At 39.9% G+C, this 25,806-nt stretch overlaps 2 long non-coding RNA genes across 2 annotated transcripts; one reads left to right on the forward strand and one right to left on the reverse strand.

The window, feature by feature from the left end:
- Positions 1-686: 686 nt before the first annotated feature.
- On the reverse strand, positions 687-20,795 carry LOC140689520 (uncharacterized). Its single transcript, XR_012064573.1, has 3 exons — positions 20,620-20,795; positions 2,278-2,331; positions 687-910 (listed from the first exon to the last, which is right to left on the reverse strand). It is a non-coding gene; the product is annotated as an uncharacterized lncRNA (long non-coding RNA).
- Positions 20,761-25,372, forward strand: LOC140689491 (uncharacterized). Its single transcript, XR_012064497.1, has 2 exons — positions 20,761-20,848; positions 24,778-25,372. It is a non-coding gene; the product is annotated as an uncharacterized lncRNA (long non-coding RNA).
- Positions 25,373-25,806: the final 434 nt, after the last annotated feature.

Raw genomic sequence — 25,806 nt, forward strand, 5'->3', positions numbered from 1 at the left:
GGACACTGTGAATTCATCTACAAAACAGAAACAGACTCTCAGACATAGTAAACAATCTTATGGTTACCAGGAGAAAGGGGGTAGGAAGGGATAAATTTGGGAGTTTAAGATTTGCCAATGTTAGCTGCTTTATGTAAAAATGTATTTTAAAAAATTTAATTTGTTTTGTCTAGCACAAAGAAATAGTTCCATATCTTGTAATAACCTTTAATAAAAAATATGAAAATGAATATATGTATCTATATGCATGACTGGGACATTGTGCTGTACACCAGAAATTGACACATTGTAATTGACTGTACTTTAATAGAAAACAAATAAATAAAATATCATGTTATAAAACTGAAAAAAAAACATAAGTGATCCATCTGAATCTTCTTTGATTTTTTTTTTTCCCAACAGGATCACATGTAGCTTTTATGGGGCCCAAGGCAAGAGTACAAATGGAGATGGTGTACCATGTGTCTAAATATTTAAAAATGGTAATTTATGCTGCACCCTCAGACTGGCCTGCATTCCCACCCAGGGATGCTGTAGCCATTTCTAAGATGTCACCAGGGGACCCAGGGGCTAAAGGAGTTGCACTGAGTGTGAGAAAAGATACAGGTCACTGGGCAGAGCAGGGTGGATACCTGCCTACTGACTACACTTATTCACCAAACTTAAGGGAACGCTGTGTCGTTAGGCAGTGTATAGCGGTTTTACATACGTCTGCAGATTCTTTGATATTTCTCCCATGTTGATCTGTTTGGCCTGCTATAACAAAATGCCACACACTGAGGGGCTTATAAACAACAGAAATGTACATCTCACAGTTCCTGAAGGCTGGGAAGTCAAAGCTCGAAGCATCAGCAGATTTAGGGTGTGGTGAGAGCCTGCTCCTGGGTCATGGATGGCTTCTTGCCGCCGTCTGCAAGTGGAAGAGGGGCGGGAGGGCTCTCTGCGGTCTCTTCTGTAAGAACACTGTTGCACTCATGAGGGCTCCACCCTCAGGACCTAATCACCCCACGAGGTCCCCACCTCCAAATGCCACTGCATTAGGGGTTAGGATCTCAACACAGGAATTCAGGGAAGACACAAAATTTCAGCCCATGACACCTCCCATCAACAGGTGGAGTCTAATTCCTCTCTTCTTGAACATGGCCCAATCACAGTGACTCAGTTTTAATTAAAAAAAAAAATCATACACGTGACTCTGTATGAGTTCCAAGAAAGAAAAGGTGGTATAACTTCCTTCCAGGCGGAGATCCCCTGAGTGTGTGTGTGTGTGTGTGTGTGTGTCTCACCGGACTCTCGGAAGTCATAGTCTCAGAGAGGCCCTGTGCAGGTGTTCCAGGTGGCAGCCCCAGCTGAAGCGCCACCAGACGTGTGACTGAACGAGCCTTCAGATGATGGTAGCCTAACAGATGCCGAGTGCAGCAGAAACAGGCCATCTCCACCGAGCTGACTCTGCCCAAGTGCCAGAATTGTGGGCACACTGTTGCTGTTGTTTTAAGTCACTAAGGTTTAGGATGGTGACACAGCCAGAGAGAGCCAGAACACAGTGCTAAATATTGGTCTCTCTAATAGATATGTTATAATGATGAACGCCCCAGTTTCTATGGCAAAAGATCTGAGAACTTGAGTCAAAGCACCATCACTGCTTACTGTGCAGATAATAAGTCATGTACTATTTATCAGCCTCCATTTCCTCATTTATGTGATGGGATAATAACCCTCCCCTAAGACATCCAGAGTTTTCCAGAAACAGACTCACAGACATAGAGAACAGACTTATGGTTACCAGGGGGCAAGAGGGTGGGAAGGGATAAATTGGGAGTTCAAGATTTGCAGATACTAACTAACATATATAAAATAGATAAACAACAAGTTTCTACTGTATAGCACAGGGAACTATATTCAATATCTTGTAGTAACCTATAATGAAAAAGAATATGAAAAGGAATATATGTATGTATATGTATGACTGAATCACTATGCTGCACACCAGAAATTGACACAACATTGTAAACTGACTATACTTCAATTTTTAAGAAAATGCTCCCCACTCATGCCTCTTAAGGCTCAACTCTCATCTGCTCTGGCTACACCATCAGAAGGCTCTGCAATCTTAAGAATTACTCAGAAAAACAGATTCTGACTTGAAAAGTTGACTTTTCTGGAAGCTAAATTTCAGAGATACTAAGTCTTTTATTTTTTAATTTTCCTTTAATGTTCTCTAAATGGCATCAGAAGATGAATTTCAAAGAGGTAGAATGTATTTAAGATTTCACTTACCAAACAGATGCAGTAAAAGATGATATCAAACATCTGCAGTTTTCAATCACATCGCTAGCAAAGAAGCACAAAACGGTTTTAGCGAAGTGTGTAATTTGGCATCCTTGTCATCAAAGGCAATTTTAAACACATAATTCAAATGCCCATTGACAGCAGGACTCTCTTGTTGGGTATTAATCTGCCAGGATGAGTCTGGGAAAACATCAGTGTCTCTCAATTAGAGGCATAAACTTTAAAAATGAGAAATAAAATCATGGTGGCATGAACAGGACACAGGTGGGTAATTGGCAAGCTTGCTTAATGTGGAAAAAAATCATAGGTTAGAGGAAAAGTCATAACAATAATATAAAGAGATCAAAGCCCTTTACACACATAATCTCCTTCATCCCCCTGCTCCCCGCTGCAGGGGTAGTGTCAGGGCAGATACCCATTGGGGTGATTCTGTGGCCTTCGGCAACCTGTGCAGCCACCTCGGGTGAGCGCTATGACTTCCCTTCTCTTTTCTGTAATTAAGTGTGAGATAACTTTCAAGTCACAGCTGGAGACGTAACGCAGCATCAGTTCTTAAACCAGTTTGTCCCTTTCCCCAGCTCGTCACATGACACAGATAACTATCCAAAATATTTCCATCTACAGGTACAGTATTAATGGGCTGTAACTGTGTCTCTGAAAGAGAGTTCAAAGACATCAAAAGCATCTGTAATGACTAATTAGAGACTTGCTTAACTACACGAGATTGTTTCAGAAAGCAGGTTGGCTGTGGGACTCATTGGTTGCTCAACAGCCCAGACATTTCAGACACTGGATTTTTTCAGCCAGTCTCCTCAGACCTCCTATTGGAAAGATTACAGACAAGTTAGAGTCGATGTCTGAGTAGATTTGTGAAAAACAGTGAAAATAAAACACTATTTCACTGTCATTCATATTACATTTTCTGCAAGTCAGATTACCAAAATCATATTTCACATCTCTTTATTCACTGTATTTCAGGAAAAAATAAGCCTTTATGAAATATAACTATTTTTCAACTGTTACTCATTCATACATATCAATCAAAACTGGCAAGCTACAGCTCATCTTCCTTTAGGGAGAAAAAAGATCACCCTGGTTCAGAACCCTGTCTCTGTGATCTACAAACCTTTATACATGCTAATAATTTTACTATATCGGAAGATTCTATTGCATGACTATTTCCTTGATAATCCATCCAAGAATTATGTCTGCTACTTAAAATTCTCTTTGAAAATAAAACGTTAAAAGTATGTCTGCACTGAAATTTTAAATCAGTGACTTCACTTCCAAAATATAATTCATTAGGAAGAAGTATAATTTTTTAAATTGCCTGGGAAATACGTATTTTGATTCTGAGGTACACAGCTAAAGAAAAGAGTTGCCTGCAAACTTTGAGTCTGTCTGCGTGGAGCTACTGCCTTGAATTTTTGTGTAAGATAAAATCATTGGTATCCACTAGAGCTATAACACCCACATTTTCAGGAGAAATGTCACTTTCAGAAGTGGGTCCCTTACAAGAAAGTTGCAGAGGCACTTTGGGACAGTAATTACTAAGTTTTTTAGTAATTACTCCCTGATTTGATTAATTTAAGTACTATGTGTAGGTTTTGCATTTACACTGCAATCCAATTGCTTTTACGAAAGGCTGCCGCATTGGTCTGGCATTTTCGGCTACCAGTCACTGAGACTATTGCTACCCTAAGTGTGGTCCTGGGCATCAACTTGGATTCCTTAGAAATGCAGAATCTTAGGCTCCACTGATTAGTTCAGTGGGCCCCAACCTACTGAGTCAGAATCCACATTTTAACATGGTCCAAAGGTGACTGCTATGCACATAAAACTTGGAGAAGCACTGAGTTAAAATACTCTCAGAAAACTAAAACACAAAATTCAAGAGATGTCACAACACAACTAAAGTTTCTGAAGCAAGGTGGCATATTTGATCCAACTCATGTTTCCTCCATCAGATCACTGACACCATCCTATGCCCCTTCTCCTCCGTTTTCAAAATATGCCTTTGGTCTCTTAGGTAAATCAAGCAAAAATACAGCCAAAGGGCCATCGTTGGTCCCCTTGTGGATTTTCAGCCATGACATGTTCTGCTTCAATAGCTGAGAAGAGAGACTTTATGTCATACCAAGGGGGTGAAGGAAATCCCAAGGGGGAAAGCAAGAAAGAGCTGTGGCTTCGCAAGAGGAATCTACAGTTTTGCTTTGCTTCAAATATTGTCTAGTTCTTCCTCTCCCTGATTTCAATTAACTGGCTTCCCATCCTCCAGTGTGACCTACTAGTGTCATCAATGGAAATGAAATGCGTTTGAACTCTTCCTTGCTTCTGTAACATTTTATTGGCCTCATGTCATTTTACTATGAAAATGTCACTGAACTCTTCTAAATATTAAATTCTAAGCAGATGCTATAAATCAAGACAGTGTCATTCTTCTGGATGTGAATAAATTCACAGAGAGATTTGACAGAGAATACTCCTATTGACATGGAAACAAGGAGTCAGTAACAAAGTGAAAAGTTCCACTAGATAAGAAAGGTCCTCAGAGATACCTCAAACTATCCAGGCAGAATTTTTTCAGATCATAGGGAGGAATTTTAAATGTTGTGCTTTCTCCTCAAAGGTCTTTTAGAATTTATTTCATAGAAATTATTTCATAATTTATTTCCAGGGAATGTTTAGCATTAACAATCAACACTTTAAACTATTTGGAATACATCTCCCAGGTCACATAGGCTATGATTAACTCACCTAGGGTCTCCATTAGCCGCATTTGTCTCATGGTTGCCAGATACTGTAAGCAGTTTTCAGGGCAGTAATTTCCACAATTCCATAGGTCCTTTACTTCAGCCTAAGAAATTCTAATATCTCTATAATTTTGTTCCGGAGCTTAACTAACCCACTTCAAAATAACTTTTTAAAAACCCATCACTCTATGCTCTATGCTCACCGATTCTGTGAGTCTCAGGAATTCAGACAGGGCATAGCAAGGGTGGCTTGAGTCTGGCCCATGATGTTTGGAGCCTCGGCTGAGAAGTCCCGCACAGCTCGGGGTGCCTCAAGTGGATGGGGAATGGGATCCCAGAGCCTGGACCAGGGTTGCTGAGGAACTCTGAGCCTCTCCGGGTGGCTTGTGCTTCCTCACAATATGGCGGCTTCAGGGTAGTCAGACTTCTTACCCTCCCTCGTAAGCTCCCGGCGTCCAGAGCAGGTGCTCTACAGAACAGAGCAGAAGCTGCATGGCCTTGTATGAATCAGCCTCAGAAGTTGCCTAGTCTCGTCCACCACACTCAACTGGTTGAGGCCGTCACAAACCTGCTCAGACCCAAGGGGAGGGGACACAGACTCTAACCTCAATGAACAGATTGTCAAAGAATAAAAAGTACTGCAAAGGAATAAAATTTTGTGAATATTCCTCCCATATATTATATATAGAGTTGGAGAGAAATTTTCTTAGCCCCAATACTTATTTCTATAATTTAAAAAAGTAAAAGATAAGTTGGCAAATTTCATGATGCTAAGTTTTCTTTTTTTTTTTTAACATTTTTTATTGATTCATAATCATTTTACAGTGTTGTGTCAAATTCCAGTGTTCAGCACAATTTTTCAGTCATTCATGGACATATACACATTCATTGTCACATTTTTTTCTCTGTGATTTATCATAACATTTTGTGTATATTTCCCTGTGCTATACAGTGTAATCTTGTTTATCTATTCTACAATTTTGAAATCCCAGTCTATCCCTTCCCACCCTCTACCCCGCCCCCCACCCCGGTAACCACAAGTCTGTATTCTCTGTCCATGAGTCTATTTCTGTCCTGTATTTATGCTTTGTTTTTGTTTGTTTGTTTTTGTTTTTTAGATTCCACATATGAGCGATCTCATATGGTATTTTTTTTTTTTCTCTTTCTGGCTTACTTCACTTAGAATGACATTCTCTAGGAGCATCCATGTTGCTGCAAATGGCATTATGTTGTCGGTTTTTATGGCTGAGTAGTATTCCATTGTATAAATATACCACCTCTTCTTTATCTAGTCACCGGTTGATGGACATTTAGGCTGTTTCCATGTTTTGGCTATTGTAAATAGTGCTGCTATGAACATTGGAGTGCAGGTGTCATCCTGAAGTAGATTTCCTTCTGGATACAAGCCCAGGAGTGGGATTCCTGGGTCATATGGTAAGTCTATTCCTAGTCTTTTGAGGAATCTCCACACTGTTTTCCATAGTGGCTGCACCAAACTGCATTCCCACCAGCAGTGTAGGAGGGTTCCCCTTTCTCCACCGCCTCTCTAGCATTTGTCATTTGTGGATTTTTGAATGACGGCCATTCTGACTAGTGTGAGATGATACCTCATTGTAGTTTTGATTTGCATTTCTCTGATAATTAGTGATATTGAACATTTTTTCATGTGTTTTTTGATCATTTGTATGTCTTCCTTGGAGAATTGCTTGTTTAGGTCTTCTGCCCATTTTTGGATTGGGTTGTTTATTTTTTTCTTATTGAGTCATATGAGCTGCTTATATATTTTGGAGATCAAGCCTTTGTCGGTTTCACTTGCAAAAATTTTCTCCCATTCCGTAGGTTTTCTTCTTGTTTTATCTCTGGTTTCCTTTGCTCTGCAGAAGCTTGTAAGTTTCATTAGGTCCCATTTGTTATTCTTGCTTTTATTTCTTCTAGGAGAAAATTTTTGAAATGTATGTCAGATAATGTTTTGCCTATGTTTTCCTCTAGGAGGTTTATTGTATCTTGTCTTATGTTTAAGTCTTTAATCCATTTTGAGTTGATTTTTGTATATGGTGTAAGGGTGTGTTCTAGCTTCATTGTTTTACATGCTGCTGTCCAGTTTCCCCAGCACCATTTGCTGAAGAGACTGTCTTTATTCCATTGTATATTCTTGCCTCCTTTGTCGAAGATGAGTTGACCAAAAGTTTGTGGGTTCATTTCTGGGCTCTCTATTCTGTTCCATTGGTCTATATGTCTGTTTTGGTACCAATACCATGCTGTCTTGATGACTGTAGCTCTATAGTATTGTCTGAAGTCTGGGAGAGTTATTCCTCCAGCCTCTTTCTTTCTCTTCAGTAATGCTTTAGCAATTCTAGGTCTTTGATGGTTCCATATAAATTTTATTATGATTTGTTCTAGTTCTGTGAAATATGTCCTGGGTAATTGGATAGGGATTGCATTAAATCTGTAGATTGCCTTGGGCAGTGTGACCATTTTAACAATATTGATTCTTCCAATCCAAGAGCATGGAATATCTTTCCATTTTTTAAAGTCTTCTTTAATTTCCTTCATCAATGGTTTATAGTTTTCTGTGTATAATTCTTTCACCTCCTTGGTTAGATTTATTCCCAGATATTTTATTACTTTGGGTGCTATTTTAAAGGGGATTGTTTCTTTACTTTCTTTTTCTGTTGATTTGACGTTAGTGTAAAGAAAGGCAACTGATTTTTGAACATTAATTTTGTAACCTGCTACCTTGCTGAATTCTTCAATCAGCTCTAGTAGCTTTTTTGTGGACCTTTTAGGGTTTTCTATATATAGTAACATGTCGTCAGCATATAATGACACTTTTACCTCTTCTTTTCCAATTTGGATCCCTTTTATTTCTTTCTCTTGCCTGATTGCTGTGGCTAGGACTTCCAGGACTATATTGAATAGGAGTGGTGATAGTGGGCATCCTTGTCCCAGATTTTAGTGGGAAGCTTTTGAGTTTTTCACCGTTGAGAACTATGCTGGCTATAGGTTTGTCATATATAGCTTTTATTATGTTGAGATATGTTCCCTCTATACCCACTTTGGCGAGAGTTTTTATCATAAATGGGTGTTGAATTTTATCAAATGCTTTTTCTGCATCGATTGAGATGATCATGTGGTTTTTGTCCTTTCTCTTGTTGATGTGATGTATTACATTGATTGATTTGCATATGTTGAACCAGCCTTGTGTCCCTGGGATGAACCCCACTTGGTCATGATGTATAATCTTTTTTATGTGTTGTTGGATTCTATTTGCTAAAATTTTGGTGAGGATTTTGGCGTCTATGTTCATCAGAGATATTGGCCTATAATTCTCTTTTTTTGTAGTGTCTTTGCCTGGTTTTGGTATCAGGGTGATGGTGGCTTCATAGAATGAGTTTGGGAGTATTCCCTCCTTTTCAATCGTCTGGAAGAGTTTGAGAAGGACTGGTATGAGTTCTTCTTTGTATGTTTGGTAGAATTCCCCGGTGAAGCCGTCCGGTCCTGGACTTTTATTTTTAGGGAGGTTTTTAATTGCTATTTCTATTTCCTTTCTAGTGATCGGATTGTTCAAGTGTTCAGTTTCTTCTTGATTCAGTTTTGGTGGACAGTATGTTTCCAGAAACTTGTCCATCTCCTCTAGGTTATCCAGTTTGGTTCCATATAGTTTTTCATAATATTCTCGTATGATATTCTGTATTTCTATTTTGTTTGTTGTAATTTCTCCATTTTCCTTTCTTATTTTGCTAATTTGTGCTGTCTCTTTTTTCTTCTTTGTGAGTTTGGCCAGAGGTTTGTCGATTTTATTTACTTTTTCAAAAAACCAGCTTTTGGGTTGGTTGATTTTTTTCTATGGTCTTGTTAATCTCTATTGTATTTAATTCCTCTCTGATCTTTATTATTTCCTTCCTTCTGCTGCTTTTTGGGGCTTTTTGTTCTTCTTTTTCTAATTGATTCAGGTGGTGGGTTAACTTGTTTATTTGAGATTGTTCTTCTTTTTTGAGGAAGGCCTGTATCGCTATAAACTTCCCTCTTAGCACTGCCTTTGCTGTGTCCCATAGGTTTTGAGTGGTTGTGCTTTCATTATCATTTGTCTCAAGGTATTTTTTAATTTCAGCTTTGATTTCCTCATTGATCCATTGTTTTTTCAATAACATATTGATTAATCTCCATGCTTTTCTTTTTTTCTCCTTTGTTTCTCTGTTGTTGATTTCCAGTTTCATGGCATTGGGGTCAGTAAAGATGCTTGAGATAATTTCTATCTTCTTAAAATTGTTGAGGTTTCTTTTGTGTCCAACTACACGTTCAATCCTGGAAAATGTCCCATGTGCACTTGAAAAGAATGTATATTCTATTTTTTGGGGGTGTAAAGCTCTGAAAATATCCACCAAATCTAGTTTTTCTATTGTAGTATTTAATTTCTCTGTTGCCTTGTTTATTTTCTGTCTGGAAGACCTGTCTAGTGATGTTAATGCAGTGTTAAAATCTCCAACTATGATTGTATTCCCATCAATATCGCCCTTTATCTCTGTTAGTAATTCTTGTATGTACTTAGGTGCTCCTATATTGGGTGCATATATATTAACGAGTGTAATATCTTCATCTTGTATCACTCCTTTAATCATTATAAAATGTCCTTCTTTATCTTTCTTTATGGCCTTTGTTTTAAAGTCTATTTTGTCTGAAATCAGTACTGCAACACCTGCTTTTTTGGCTTTTCCATTTGCATGGAATATCCTTTTCCATCCTTTCACTCTCAATCTATATGTGTCCTTCTCCCTAAAGTGGGTCTCTTGTATGCAGCATATTGAAGGTTCTTGCTTTATTATCCAGTCTGCCACTCTATGTCTTTTGACTGGAGCATTTAGTCCATTAACATTTACAGTAATTAATGATAGATGTGTGTTTATTGCCATTTTGAACTTATCTTTGCAGTTGAATTGGTATATCCTCTTTGTTCCTTTCTTCTTCCTTTTGTGGCTTGGTAATTTTCCTTTGTATTATCATGGATTTTATTTAATTTTTGTGACTCCCTTGTAAATTTTTGACTTGTGGTTACCCTTTTTTGTAAATCTATTAACCTATACCCGTTTTTAATAAACTGATAATAACATGATCTCAAACCCATCCTACTGTTAAAAAAATTTAAAAAAAGAAAGAAAAAAAATTCCATATTTCCCTGCCTCCCTCTCCCACTCTCAGTGATTTGTATGTCTTCTTTTGTAATTTCGTGTTTTCTTTATTTGTAATTCATGAGTTATCACCTTTCCAGTTGTACGTTTCTCATTTCTGTAACATCCTGCTGCTTTTCTATTTAGAATAGCCGTTTCAATATTTCTTTTAGCATGGGTTTAGTGTTGATAAACTCCTGCAGCTTTTTTTTTTGTCTGTGAAACTCTTTATTTCTCCTTCTATCCTAAAGGATAGCCTTGCTGGATAAAGTATCCTAGGCTGCATCTTTTTTTCATTCAGGGCTTTGAATATATCTTGCCACTCCCTTCTGGCCTGTAGTGTTTGTGTAGAGAAATCAGCTGAGAGCCTTATGGGGGTTCCCTTGTAGTTCACTCTTTGCTTTTCTCTTGCTGCCTTTAGAATCATTTCTTTATCCTTGACTCTGGCCATCTTGATTATGATATGTCTTGGTGTGGGTCTATTTGGGTTCTTCCTGTTTGGGACCCTCTGAGCTTCCTGTACTTGTATATCTGATTCCTTCTTTAAGTTTGGGAAGTTTTCAGTCATGATTTCTTCAAAAACCTTTTCAATCCCCTTTGATCCTTCTTCCCCTTCTGGGACCCCTGTTATGCGAAGATTGGGATGCTTTATATTATCCCATAGGTCCCTTATGCTATTATCATTATTTTTTATTTGCTTATCTTGTAGTTCTTCTGAGTGGGTGCTTTCTGTTGCCCTGTCTTCTAGATCACTAATTCGTTCCTCTGCATTAACTAGTCGGCTTTGCACAGCTGTTAGATCATTCCTCATCTCTGTCAATGAGTTTTCCCATTCTACTTGGCCCTTCTTTATAGCTTCAATTTCATTTTTGACATATTTTATTTCTCTAAGCATTATCTCTTTTAATTCCTTCAGCAATTTGATCACTCCTTTTTTGAAATCTTGATCTAGTAGGCTATCGATGTCTATTTCATTGAGCTTTCTTTCAGGGGATTCCTCTTGTTCTTTTAATTGGGAAAGGTTTCTCTGCTTCTTCATCTTGCTCATACCTCTCTGGCACTGTGGTTTATGGAGTATCAGTTGTCTATTTTGGGTCTTAAGGATTTTATCTATCTAATGCCTATTTAGGAATACAACTTAGGAAAAAAAAGAAAAAAGAAAAAAAAGAAAAAAATGAGAGAGAGAGAAAGATTTTTAAAAGAAGGGAGAAAGAGGGTTTGAAAACAATGTATAATGAATAACTGAAGAGCGGGTTGAAGCACAGTATTAATCGGGTGGAGACGTCCTTTTAAAACCTTTAAAAAAAAAAGGGGGGTGGGGAGATGAATATATGTGTTTGAAGCCTGTGTCTAATCAATAACAGGACATCAAAACCCAAGAGAAATAGAAATGAATTAAGAAGTAAAAATTAAGAGAGTAATTGAAAATAGAACAGGTAAAAACAGATTAAAAAAACAAAACAAAAACAAAAAACAAAAAAACAAAAAAACAAAACAAAACAAAAAAACCAAAAAAAAAAAAGGGGGGGTTTGTCGGTGTTCTCCTGGAGCGTGTGTGCTTTTAATGTGATGTCCTTCTGTCTTCGTCCTGTTTTGGAAGCTCAGCTTGTTTTCATAGGCCCTCCGTTGGCGCCCTCTTCTGTGCTGCTCCCAGCACCTGTCGGCAAGCGGATCGCGCCTCCTCCTAACACGGGGTCAGATGCAGCTCTCCTCTGCTGCGGGCGGGCGGGTCACTGCCCCTCCGGATGCCGCAGTCAGATGTTGCAGACTGGCCAGGCAGGAGGGCGGGTCGTGCCCCCTCCCAGCACCTCGGTCAGGGGCTGTGTTCCTACCCTACAGGCGGGGGGCCGCTCTCCCTCTGCCTGCGCTGCTGGTAGCTCCGCTGCTCTGTGTGGCTGCGCGCTCCGCCCTGGTTGCGCTCCGCGGGTGGGCTCGGGGAAGACCGAGGGGCAGCCTAGTCCCTGCTCCGAGCCAAGACCCAGCTGCTTGTTTGTCTTTGTGGAGCAAGTTCTCTGAGGGACCAGGATGGAAGGATCCTATCTGCCCTGGGCTGTAGGCTCGTCTCAGTCTGGCCCTTGAGGCTGCTGAGCCCTTCGGTGTGGATGCAGGTTTCACCTCTGCCCCCGCCTGGGTGCTCAGCGCCGGAGAATATGGCAGCTCTGCCTGGGCCCCGCCCCTCTTCCCCTGAGAAGTTTCCGCGGGTTTTCAGAGATGGGGGTGTGCCCCCTTCCCCTGAGAGCACATCAACCTTGCTGTTTTATGGAGGGCCCAGGTTGTTCTGTCCTGTACACCCACAGCCCCGGCGCCCAGCCCCTTGCAGTCCCCCGGAGCTGCCTCCGTGCAGCCGCCCCCGTCCTCCGCCCGGCTTGTGCAGCCTGGCCCTGATCGCCGCTGCCGGCCCGCGTCTCAGGCTGGGTGTCGAGGGGACGCTCTGTGCCTGTTTAACTTAGTTCTGTCAGACAAGGGCTGCTCTGTACAGATCCGAGCCTCGGAGGCTCCCCGTCCGTCCCGCTGGCCTCTCAGTTGGAGAGGGGAGACCCAGAGAGCGAGCGCCAGTCCTCCTTTGCCGCTCCCTCCCCGCGGGACCCGTCCCGCGCTGCTTTGCCTTTTGTTCTTTCTTTTTTCCTTTTCTCCTACCAGATTTTTGGCGTCTTTATCTTTTGAAGAGGGCGATGTTCTGTCGGAGTTCCGCAGGTGCTCTGGTTGGCTGAGTGGGTCTGTAGATGTGGGTCTTGGTGTATTTGTGGGAGAGGGTGGCTTACAAGCGTCCTTCTACTCCGCCATCTTGCCCGGAAGTCTCCCATGATGCTAAGTTTTCGAAGAGTAAAGTTTGGGGTGAATTCTTTGGTGGTTTTAAAAATCTTTTTTTTTTTTTTTGCCCTTGGATGCACTTGGAAAATGCTAATTTTGAAAAAGATTAATGAACTAGCTACCAAGGTTGCATACAGGCTGAAGGTCACAATGACAAAACAATGTGTTTTTCAAACAATATAACACATGTATAGGAAAGCAATACAGCAAAGCAAAATGAATTAAAATGTGCTATACCCTCAATTGAGAATTTCAAAGGGTGACAGCAGAAGAATGTAAAGCCGCCTCATGAAACCCAATGGAAAGCATTGATGGTCCAGAAGACCATAGAAGATAGGTAAGAGGAAGAACTATTTGGAAAACTGGGGCTGAAAAAAAAAAGCCTGCCAGATCCTTCTGCAAGAAAAAACATTGAATGTTCATTTTTCTAAAAAGGCAAATTCATCTAGTTAAAAGTTTTGAGATAAATGTGGACACAGCATAAAGGATATTTGTTTACATCTTTCAGCACAGTCTTAATGAGCCAAATGATTTGGTCTAATAAACCATATGTTTTATTGGAGTTCTTGTTTTTTTAAAGAAACTTCTAAGCAAATTTTTAGAAATATTGCCTTAAAAAAAAGGAATGAGTTAAGGAGGCAGCACACGTAGGCACTGCGATTTAGCAAAGCTAGTCCTGAAGCCTGCATCCAGCAGTTACTAATCGTTTGACCTTGGTGATTTTCTTAATCTCCTTGAGCTTTGGTTCTCTACCCTTTAAAATGAATTTTAAAACATTCTTAATATTGTGAGTATAAAATCAAATAAAGTATATAAAGTATTCATGTTGCCTAACACAAAATAAGTGCTTAATACAAGCTAACTACTGCTACAATTTTTTACTTTTATTTGAACAATTATTACTCAAAGTCTCCAAAATAATATAGGATCGCTTGTGATCTGTAGTGGACATCCGTGATCTGTGGTCATCTAATAGCATTTGAACTCCCTCTCCAAACTGTGATAGTACCCACATTCCAAAACCTGCCTCCTTTACTTTGGTATCCAAAATACTACATTTCCCAAGACCCCTTTCATTCGTGGTGCAGACACGGAGCCTACTTTCCCCGAGTCAGATACTCATGGGAGACCAAGATTCAGAAGTGAGTTATGAAAGGAAACTGAGGGCAAAACACACATTTTGATGACACAGCGTACGATTTTGAAATCAGCAGACAGAGCCAAAGATTCTGGCGTGGACAGTGGGAGAGAGTTCCCAATTTCCGGCAGACACGGTGCTGGGGCAGACGCAGCAGCTCCCTTGTCTCAGGGACGTTGTTTTGGAAGCTGTTCCTGGAAGCTTGCCTCACAGGATTATTAGAAAGCTGGAGAAACAGACCACTGGCTAACTGATACCCTTAATAAATCCCTCTTGGGTTGAACCAGCTAGAGCAAATGCTGTTGTCTGTCACAAATAACCCCGAGTCACGGAAGTCCCAATTTGGAACTGATTTTGGGGTGAAATTCTGTCTTGTTTGGCATCTGTGGATGGAAGTGAGGGAAGCTCAACAGGTGACCATTTGCATGAAGATCCTATTCTAAGAACACAGTCTCAGTGAGTCAAGAGAATCCAGACTCACGGGTATGACACCAAAGAAACCCCTCCACATTGCAGGGAATGAGAATTTACGATCAGAGACAAAGTGCAGGATGCCAGTTCTTTGGAAGATCTCCCAGCCCAGCAACTGCTTTCATGCTTGAGTACTAGCAGAAAAGCTTTGAGAAAATACTGTGTTCTTTTACAAATTCTGTTTAAGATTTTGAGGCCCAAAGGCCGTGCATCTTTGTGGTCTGTGTGACTGAGGTCAGGACCACAGGAAGAAGAGGCACTGTTTCTCACTTGAAGATTTCTCTGGAGAAAGAGCATCCAGAGCAGATTTAAAGGCAGGTGAGAACAGGCTCCTCTTTGGCCAGCCCAGGAAGAGGAGAGGAAATGGCACTGATGGTTGAGCACCATCAGAAGATGGTGTTGTCGAGTTTCAAGGGCTGCTTCACATCCCCTGTGTGGCTGCAGGCATCAGAGTACTTTCTAAAAGTTATTTTTCTTTTCAGGCGACCCATGCAGGATTGAAAAATGGATGCCTCGTTGTAGTCAACAGTCAAGAACTGTTCATAAGCACACGTCTTTTGAGAAACAGTTCTGACTGTGGCACAAGGGAACAAAAGGTAGACTCACTTATATCTTTTTGAAATCCCATTCTCCTTCCTTCCCATGGCTCAGCGTTGTTCTTGGGCTGGTGGGTCATGGGGAAGCATAAGCTGTATTGGGGGAGTTTTTTTCATCAAGCTGTTTTTCTTTAAAGAATGCAATGAGAAGAGATTACGTGGCCCTTAGAAACGGAGCTTGTCATGAGTGAGTTGTGGATGTGACCTTTTCATCCTTACAGTCTAGCTGGGTTCTAGGCTGAAATGACAGCGCAGAGCCTGCTGGAACACGCCATGAGGTACAGGGAGTTATCCGCTCTTTTCTGACATTGCATTTACACGTCCCACTGGAAGACTTAGTCTGGGTTGATTTGCCTCCACGTGGCAACACAGAAGACCATTACCAGATAGAGTTTGAACAAAGTCAGTTCGGAGGTACTTGGTCTGATCACCCAGCCCACCTCTGGTTTAGCTTCTAATCCTTTTTCTTTGTTTTTTGGCTCATTAAAGATTATTGCAAGATAGAATATAGTTCCCTGTGCTATACAGAAGAAACATTTTTTAAACTATTTTTGTATATAGTGGCTAACATTTACTGTTACTGGTGGAAAAGGAGTGGGAAGGGATAAATTTGGGAGTTTGAGATTTGCAAATGTTAGCCACTATATATTATTATTTTTTTTAAATGCAGATACTGGGGATTGAACCCAGGGCCTCATACATGCTAGGCATGTGCTCTACCACTTGAGCTATACCCTCCCCACTTCTAATCCTTTTTCTAATCAGTACTTTCCAGAGTACTTGTATTACTTTTCAGCCAATGAGCGATAGCAACTTATATGAGAAAGAATAGATTCAGAACACAGAGCGATAATGATGCTGCAGCACTCAGACCTGCAGGGTCTCCTCCGTGGTCTGCCAAGAGAATTCTCATCTAGGAGAATTTAAAATTCTGGCACAGCAGCCATCTACTCTGTGCCCTAATTACTACTTTTTGACATTTTTCCAATGAGTCTGGCTGAAATTGTGTGTTCTGCCCAGCCAGTGGTATAAACATACACTCAGAGATCATTTCTTTGGAGAATACACCAATGGACTGTAATATTTTAAAGCAGAACTTGCCAACTTCTACAGAACATTAATCCCACCTATGCTATTCTCAGAAAAGGCTCCGTGTTCGGTCAACTTCCAATACGAAACGCTGACATCTAAAGAGACCGATCCCCTATCTAGAAAAAGAGGAGGACATAGCCTAACGTGGCTGATTACTAAAGACTTCTGAAGGTCTAAGCCTGGGATTGCAATGTGAGGAGAGAATCATTACACTGGGACAGAGGGCAGAATTAAGGGGCATCAGATTTCTCATGGAAACATCAAATTCTAAATAGCGCAGTATGCTGTGCCAACTCCTTCAAAGAAACTTCTGAATCTTGGCAGAAACATACCACTGAGATGCTTAGTTTCTAGTAGCTAAGAGAAAAAGAAGAACAGGAAGCCAATCAAAAACTTTTTGCTTGTCATCTGTGCATTCTGGATAGACAATGTTCCATAACTTGGCTGGCAGACTTAGGGACACTTAACAGATGGTGGCATGAATTAATCTTTTCAAGACTCATCAAAAGGAGAGGAAAAAAGTATTGTTTATTTATTAGGACAATACTAGCTGTTATAACACAAGAAATACATATAATGAGTCAAACAGAACAGTTGTTAATTTTTTGCTTATAATAAGTCCAAAATGAGAGGGATCGTGATAGAGAAAAGCTCTGGTTACTGAAATGCATCATAAAATCCTGGTGAGAATATTCAGTTCCCAGCCACCTGGGCTATTTCACTGTACTGACATTGCCCTGTAAAGCTATTATAGCCTGAGCAAATTCTTGCCGAAGCATGCAATGGTAAGTCCTACCATTATTTTATTTTGATTACAGGCACAATATTCCCACATACAGCAGTGTCTTTTTTTAAATAATAATTCAGTAAAAGTGCTCAATCTCAAAAGAGGTCAAGAGTCACTCTGGATCAGATATGGTAACCAAAATATTTAACAATTGGTCCACCATGGGCACTGAGCACCATACACATGTGAAGTAATTAGACAGGAGGCTAGCCGCCATCCTGGGCTATTCATACCAGCTGATATCAACTTAAGTTCTGTTCACACCAGAAGGAGAATGCAGGACTTCTCCAGGTACCTGACCTCAGGCTATAGGAGGACATCTGGAATCTGAGGATGGTTTCTGATCTAAGGTAGGGAACAGTCAACCCAGCCAGGCTCAACTGTCAGCACCGTGCAGCCCCCAGCTCCTGATGGAATTGAGTGGGAACATCCTTAAACCTGGGAACTCCTTATCTAGGGAATAGGCACCTGTTCTCCAAGAACCTTTGTGGAGTTTGGCATCTTGATAGGGAAGAAAAAGAAGCTTATTCTATGCAAGCAGAAGTTCATAAATATGACTGGGATCAGGACCAACTTACCTCATCCCTGGGATACAGGACAATGGACACAGGCCCACCTTGTTTGGTAGGTGAAAATCATGGCTGAAGTTAGCCAAGACCAGGAAAAGTATATGAGCATCCCAATGAGATGTTTCTGTCCTCTCCTATCCCTCTGTGATGGACTTCTCTGAGATAACCAGAATTGGTTGGGACCATGTTTTGGAGCTCACCCCTCAAGTCCAAGTTGTGTTATCTTGGAGTAATGGACAACATCAGTGTGCCACTCAGGTCCCCTCAGGTCTCTATTATACCATTTTTGTGCACCCCATCCCAGATTTGGGGTTTTCAGCAAACAAGACCTGCACCTCATTGGAAGAGGAGACCTGCCCTCAGGCCACTGGAGCCACTTTGCCTGCTGGAAGTGCATGTCCACCCGGATGGGACTTCAGCCAGTGAACAAACACGTTCCCTTGCCCAGCTCCTTTGCCTTAGTTCCTGACAACTCTGAGGTGGAGCTGGTACCCCAACATTTCACCCAAGGATGGAGGCAAAGTTGTCCTCTGTGGAATTCTGCCTGAGACCTCACCTTTCCTCAGCATCTTCCTCTTTCTGTCCCAAGCCCCTATCCTTTTCTAGTTTCCTTCAGACACTTCTACAATAAATCACTTGCACACAAAATCTCATCTTAGGATCTGCCTCTGGGGAACCTGACTTAAGATGCTTGGGATTTAAAAGACGACCCTCCCTGTAAGGGAGGCAGCTCGCACTCGTGGATTTTGCAGAAGCCTCACGGATTCCTGGCAGCTCTGAGGGGTCATCTATTTTGCCCCTTAGAAAGATACTGAAAACTGCTTAGAATTTGTTCTGTATGAAGAAAAGATAAATGATACATTTTCTTTTAAGTCTAAAGAATCATACTCTTATGGCCGAGATGCCTCTCTCCAACGTTCTCCCCTTGAAGTATCCAGTAAATAAGTAATCTACCATTTGAAGACAAAACCAAGATAAATGTGTCTCCTTGAGTTTCTAATGAATAAAACTGAGAAGCTGTACAAGAGAAATAGAAGATCCAATAAGGTCTTCAAGCGAATGCATTTAATTAGCTGGGCTAATAGAGCGGAAGAAGTCCATCTATAATACAAACCAAGAGATTATCCAAAAGTAATTTATATTTGCTTTAGTTAAGCGGGTTCATTTTCCTATTTGTCTTTGCTTTAGGCAAATATCCAGGTGAGATTTATTTCCCTGAGCACACATCAGCTGGGACCAGGAAGAGCACGGCAGAGCATGGCTAGAAACACACTAAGAAGTAAGGGTAAACAGGTTTGCTGCACACAGATGAGCAAGAATTGAATCCAAATCATTTAAGTACTAGAAATAAAGACATTTCTCACTACGTTAGAATTTGGTTAGGATCACTCTACAACTCCAGGTACAGAGATATGATGTAGTGTGTGTAGGTACTCAAAAGTCCCCTTCCAATCAGGAATGGCTAAGAACAGAAACGGAAGTTTCCAGAGAGCAGCTTCATTTTTACTCCACAAGAAAAAAAAAAAAGTAAAAGATGGTGCTAGACTACAAATGGAAAATCTGACATATATATTCTTGGATATAAAATGGGTAGCAAATTTTAAAAGGTTAATGAGAAAACATTTTGCGTGACTTACTGTGGTCAAGTGATTTTATTTATTTAGATGACATTTTGGCTTATGATGGAATATTGAAACTGAAAATAGATTCTCCCTAGTGGATACTGTAAAGACTGTCATTTTAAACCTCAATTACAAGTGTGGAAAACAGCTTCAGAAAATAATTGATTTAGTATGTTTAATTAGTAATAAAAGAGTCTTTGGATGAAAAGAGGCTACCAGAAGGGCAAGTTGACTGAGTCCTGTTGATTTTGAGAAATTTAGACATCCACATATTGATTTGTCTTGTAGTTAGGAAACAAACTTAAGACGAAGTTTGAAAAGCTGAAAGCTTTCAGAAAAAAAAAAAGGCAAGGAAAGATTTTAAGGGAGACAAATTATTGAGTAAATAAATCACTTGCTTTTTACAATAATATTAAATAAAATAGGCATCTGTGTCGTTACCTTATCACCTTTACTTTGATAGGGCATTCCAGTGAGTATTAAAGAGAATGTTTTTGCCTTTCATCAGTAGGTTATTATTTCTACAATACTTACTTCTTTGTGGAAAGTCTAACACCTTTGACCTTGGCCCAAAGAAGCCGGCCTTGAGGAGGACACAGTCACATGGGAAGATACACAGTGACACCTGGGGAGATTCCCCAGCTTTACTTTCCTTACTCACTGAGATCCCAAGATTATGAATTATCGCCCACCTCAAAGTTGAATCACTGCCCTAGTGGCCTACACTTACTAAGAGGGGTGTGGTATTTTTCTCTGATATACTGAATGGATAAAAAGTTGAGAAACACAGAAAAAAAATCGATACATTAAACATTGTTAGTCCTCGAGACTGTTTTATCCAGGAATTCAAATTTAAGTCTGGAGTACCTGCTATGTGCTAAGCCCTTTTCAGGGTGCTGGGACACAGGTGTCAAACAAAAGAGGGAGGATCTCTTCTCTCCTGAAAAGCTTTATGGTCCAATACTTTGATTATATTTGCATTTATCAAATTCAGATGTGCTGCTTATATGTGCCAGGCATTGATCTCTGAAAATAATTCTTCCTTTAACCCTCATAACAACTTTATCAGGAATATTCCCATTTTACAGATGAGGGAAATAAATCATAGGTAGTAAGGAAGAACCAGTGTTAACTATAACCACATTTCTTCTGAATTTGTGCTTGTAACCACTATGTTACGTTTCTTCTAGTGGAAGAAGCAGCCAACAAATAAGTTGATAAACAAACATGCCGTTTATATGAGCTACGAAGGAAAAGAAAAAATCTTGCCTATCTCAATAAGGGCTCGACCAGAGAAGCAGAACCAGTACATACATATGCTCTCACCATGTCTGAGCTGGAGTTTGAAGTCACACAGCAGGCGGGCAGGGAAGGAAGATGAATAGCAGGCTGGAATCCCACAGGGACAGAGTGAAACCCGTGTCCATTCTTGTTGTCTCTGGCCTTGACGACAAGAGAATCCTGTAACAGCCAGGACTCTTGGAGGCTGAGTCACGCATCTGGCCTAGCGGCTGCTTCACACCAAGGAGGCAAGTCAGGAATCAGCAGCAACAAGGTGTGTACACTGCATGCAAAACAGCTGCAACCTCCCTCCCAGTCTCCAGCTCTGGAGAGAAAATTTCCTTAATCACCCTCCTTAACAAGAAATACACAAGATAGGGAATGTGGTCCAACCTAGCCAAACTGATACATCACAAAGCTATTGTGTATGCTCTGAAATGGAATAGTCAGATGAGGCGGGGCAAACACTATGGTAAACCAATTCCCTGACCTTAGAGAATCCAGAATCAAGTGGGGAAAACAGACACTGAAGAAGTAACAAACATGATGAACGTCAGAACAAGGGTCATAAGATCTGCTGGGAAAACTTGTAACATGTAGAAGCATCAGAAGGTCAGCACAGGACTTGCTGAAGAAATGACCTTTAAAACTAGAACTCAAGAGATGATTAGGAATTACCTGTTGAGGACAGAGGTTGGGAGAGAAGAATGAGGACATTTGAGGCACAGGAGATGTACAGAGGCCAGGAAACAATAAGAGTTGGCTGGAAGCAAACATTAAGAGGAAGATCAGGCTTGAGAAGTATGTTGGAGCCAACATTATACAAACATGTAACACTTAATCTTTCCAGGATAATGATTGGATTGCCTGCTCACTATGAGGTTTTTAAAGGCAGGAACTCTTTCCCCCATCTCTGTATCATCAGACATTAACCATTAGGATTTATGATATGTGTTTAGAAATTGTTAATGAACAAATCAATCAACCAACGGTTCCTCCCATAGGATTTATCATATATGTACAGCATGCTCCCAAGTAACTTTTACTGGTTGAAATAATATTAAGGTAATCTCTTTTGAAAAGAGCTCTGCCCAAGAGATTTCTATTTTAGGTCTGTAAAAATTTTTAAATCATGAGAGCATATCTGCATGTCATATATCTGATAAGGGATTAATATCCGAAATATATAAAGAACTCCTACAACTTAACAACAAGAAGTTAAACAATCCAATTTTAAAATGGGCAAATGACTTGAATGGACGTTTCTCCAAAGAAGATAACAAATGGTCAGTAATTAAATAAAAAGATGCTCAACCTCACTAATCATTAGGGAAATGCAAATCAAAACTACCATGCTAACTGGGATAGCTAAACACATATACAGAGAGAGAGAGACAGAGAGAGAGAGAGAATAACAAGTATTGGCAAGGATGTGGAGAAATCAAAACTCTCATACTTTTCTGACAAAGATGTAAAACAGTGCAGCTTCTCTGGAAAAATTATGACAAATCCTCAAAAAATTAAACACAGAATTACCACATGATCCAGCAATTACACTTCTAGATGTATACTCCAAAGTAATTGAAAACAGAGTCTCAAAGAGATATTTGTACAGCCATGTTCCTAGCTGTCTTATTTATGGTGGCTGAATGGTAGAAGCAATCCAAATGTCCAGTGATGGATAAATGGATTAAAAAATATGGTATATACCTCCAATGGAATATTATTCAGCTTTAAAGAGGAATGAAATTTTGACACATGCCACAAAGTGAATGAAAGTTGAATACATTACTGCTAAGTGAAATATGTCAGACATTAAAGGACAAACATTGTGCAATTCTGCTTATGTAAGGTACTTAGAGTAGTCAAATTCATAGAGACAGAAAGTAGAATGGTAACCACCAGGGGCTGAGAGAAAGGGGGATGGGAAATTATTATTTTATAGGTACAGAGTTTCAGTTTAGGAAGATGAAAGAGATTACAGTGGTAATGGTTGCCCAATATAAATGTACTTAGTGCCACAGAAGTGTACACATAAAAGTGACTAAAATGGTATGTGTATGTTACCACAATTTTTAAAATATTTTAAAGATGTGTGTCCTTGAAGTTATTTGCTTCAAAGCAATTAAAAATCATTAGAACATATTGTTTTCTACAATGATATCTTTAATGTGCAGAAATTAAAAATAACTGTCAGTTTTCTTCTAAGTTATACTACCATCCAGGAGAGAGGAAGCAAACACATGGAGAGCTGTCAGTGAAAGATTGCACCAGATAGAGTTAAACAGACAAGGAAGACTTCGTTTGAGACTATTGCATTATGGAGGACAGTATGGAGGTTCCATGAAAAAACTAAAACTAGAGTAACCATATGATCCAGCAGTCCCACTCCTGAGCATTTACCCAGAAAATATGAAAAATCGAATTGAAAAGACACATGCACACAGAACCAACAGTTACTGTAAAACTCTTCATAACAGAATATAGTGTATCACATTCCATTTCCCCAAATTTGAAAAACTCAAAAAGAAACTTGTTAAAGAGAGTTTAGAATGACTGAAGACTGCTCTTTTAATAAAACAGCATGTGATTATTCTCCCAAATAAGTTACATAGTTTTGAGGAAAATGTGTTTGTTAGACAAAGAGGAAAGACTATTGAGTGGCATTAATCTTTACAATATAAACCAAGCTGGGCGGCAGTATCCATGGATTAGTAACCCAAATCAGAGTTGATAAAATGTTTATGCCTAAATTTGATGAGCCCAAGAAAAGCAAGTAAAGGATACAGAATTTAAGGTTCATTATTGAGTGGAAATGGAAAGAAGGACTTTTATTTTCAAGAGTTATTCTCGCCAGTTGGCACGGCTGTTAGAGCAATTTGTTGATGGAATGTAAAGTCAAAATGGTACAGAACAGCAGATGGGGCATTTCTCTTTATCACGGACAGACTCATCAATTTATTCTGCTGTTTCATAGGAAGAGAAAGTGTCGGTCATAGCAGTCAACTCTGAAGAAAATCCTCAGGACATAGAATCAAAGGGTCTACTTGGGTAGACCTAGCTCCTGCTTTCAGGCAGTTGTGGTCTTCATGGTTCACTTTTATCAGTGAGATAAAGTCTGTCCGTGGCTTCACCAAGATGCCACAGGTGATGTGAAACATTATATCATCAAGAGAAATGGAAGCTTGATAGTTACCCTGTTACCCGTTGACTTGTTCTGTGTATATCATTGAACCCTTATAAAATCTGCTTTATTGAGGACTTTTTGTCTGCAGCAAAAAAAATTTCAAGAATTTATTAAATCAATACTTGCCCTCAGAGCATATTTATCCAGCTTGTTACCTAGGAATTTGTTACAGGTAGAAAAATAAAATTGAGTGCCGAGAGGAGATAACTGATATTATGGGCACTCAAGCATCTGTCATTGTCAGCAGTTCTTTTTTGGACAGTATATTAAAAATGAATCCTTAAAAAGTCAGGATTGCTCCATTTGGTGTGTTAAAGAAAAAAAAGGAATGCTAATAATAAAATACTTAAATAATCAATTTTTGTTGTTTTTTCCTTTGAGGAAATTCCCAAGATGAATTATCTTAAAATATTTGCAAGTACTAGGATAGTTAAAAAAAAAATAAAGACTAGTGGCCAAGCTTCATTGCTTTTTGTGAACTCCTAGTAATGAATAAATTTCTTTGAGCGAAACCTGCACACAAAATCCAAAAGACCTCAATAACTGGGATGTCTCAGTCAGGGAATGTTCTGCTTTATTAAATTTCTTATGGTCTTAGGTTTGACTATAAACCCCTTCCAGGTACGGGCTCATTATATACAGCCCTTTTCAGTGAACATATATTGGAAGTCATCACTATGAATATCAATTATCAGTGTGTTATTTCTTGGGCATAAAACAATCCCACTCCTCTCCTGGAGTTGCTAATTTCCGATCTGAGTTTATTTTCCATTTGCCTCTTTCAGTTAAAATCAGAAGTAAAAATGATTACCACTCTGAGGGTTTCAGTGAGTCGAAATTTTTCTATGCTCTGACCTCTTTAAAATGTTAAAATGTGACTTAGAAATCAAAGAACAGTACATCCAACAAAAAAAATTTGGAAAGTTGTTTTTTACCAAGTGTTTATGCATGCATACTTATTTGATTGTCACAATAACATTATGAAATAAATAAGAGTGTTCACTCTCTCTCCCCAGATTATTGCATTAGCCTTTAAAGAGTGTTCCTGTTTCAAGTCACTTCTGGAATCAGCAGCCATCTTTTTAAAACAAGAGCTAAATCATGCTGCTCTTCTGCCCAGAAACGCTGCCACAGGACCCCTGCACTCCTGTCTCGTGTTATGGCTCCCACCTCACCCCCTACCATTTCCCCTTTGCTCACCTCGCTACAGTCACCCTAGTCTGCATCCTGTTCTTCAAACACACCAAGCCTACTCCTGCTTTGGACCCTTTGAACTGGCTTTCTCCTCTGTTGGACCTCTCCTGCCTTCAATATTCACATGGCTTCCCCTCTCACCTACTTAAGATTGCTCGGTTCTCACCTTCTGGTTGAGCCCCACTCTGACCACCTGTCTAAAATGGTGATTCTCCTCAGGAACTTTGCTTGTTTTTAACCATAACACTTATGACTTCTCTGCTCTCGAGCCCCCCACCCTTGACCCCTTGTTAGGACGAAAACTTTTGAAGGCAAGGATTTTTTATCATCAATGTATTCCAAGCGCCTCAAACAGCTCCTCAAGCACATCAATCTTATGATGAAAATCTGCTAAATAAACCCACTCATGGAAACATACCTGTGAGGTGTTCAATTGCATTATTTTTGTTGTTGTTGCTGTTGTTTCTTTGTTTTGTTTTCTTGGCCAATTGTCTTAGAACATCACTCTTAAGACCTGGGGACTCCTTTATCTGGGATGATTTATAACACCCGATGATTCAAAGAAATGACTGAGAAAAGTGAAAAATAGACAGTTCCCTGAAGTGGTCTGTGAAATCTAGACCATTTAGGATTTTCAATTTGAAGGGGTAGGGCTGAGTTTTCTCGTGGCCCCTGGACCAGACAGCATCAGAAAGAAAAATCCCTCTCTCCCAAACCACCATGTGAGTAGGACTGAGTGAAATGTAAATTGGGAGGAGATTTGGGGATTTCACTAAATTTAGGAGTCAGGTAGACACAGGAAATTGCCTGATGCCCAAAACACATTGCTCAGCACAGGCTAAGAAAATACA

Source organism: Vicugna pacos, chromosome 1 (assembly GCF_048564905.1).
Source record: "Vicugna pacos chromosome 1, VicPac4, whole genome shotgun sequence".
NCBI lineage: Eukaryota > Metazoa > Chordata > Mammalia > Artiodactyla > Camelidae > Vicugna > Vicugna pacos.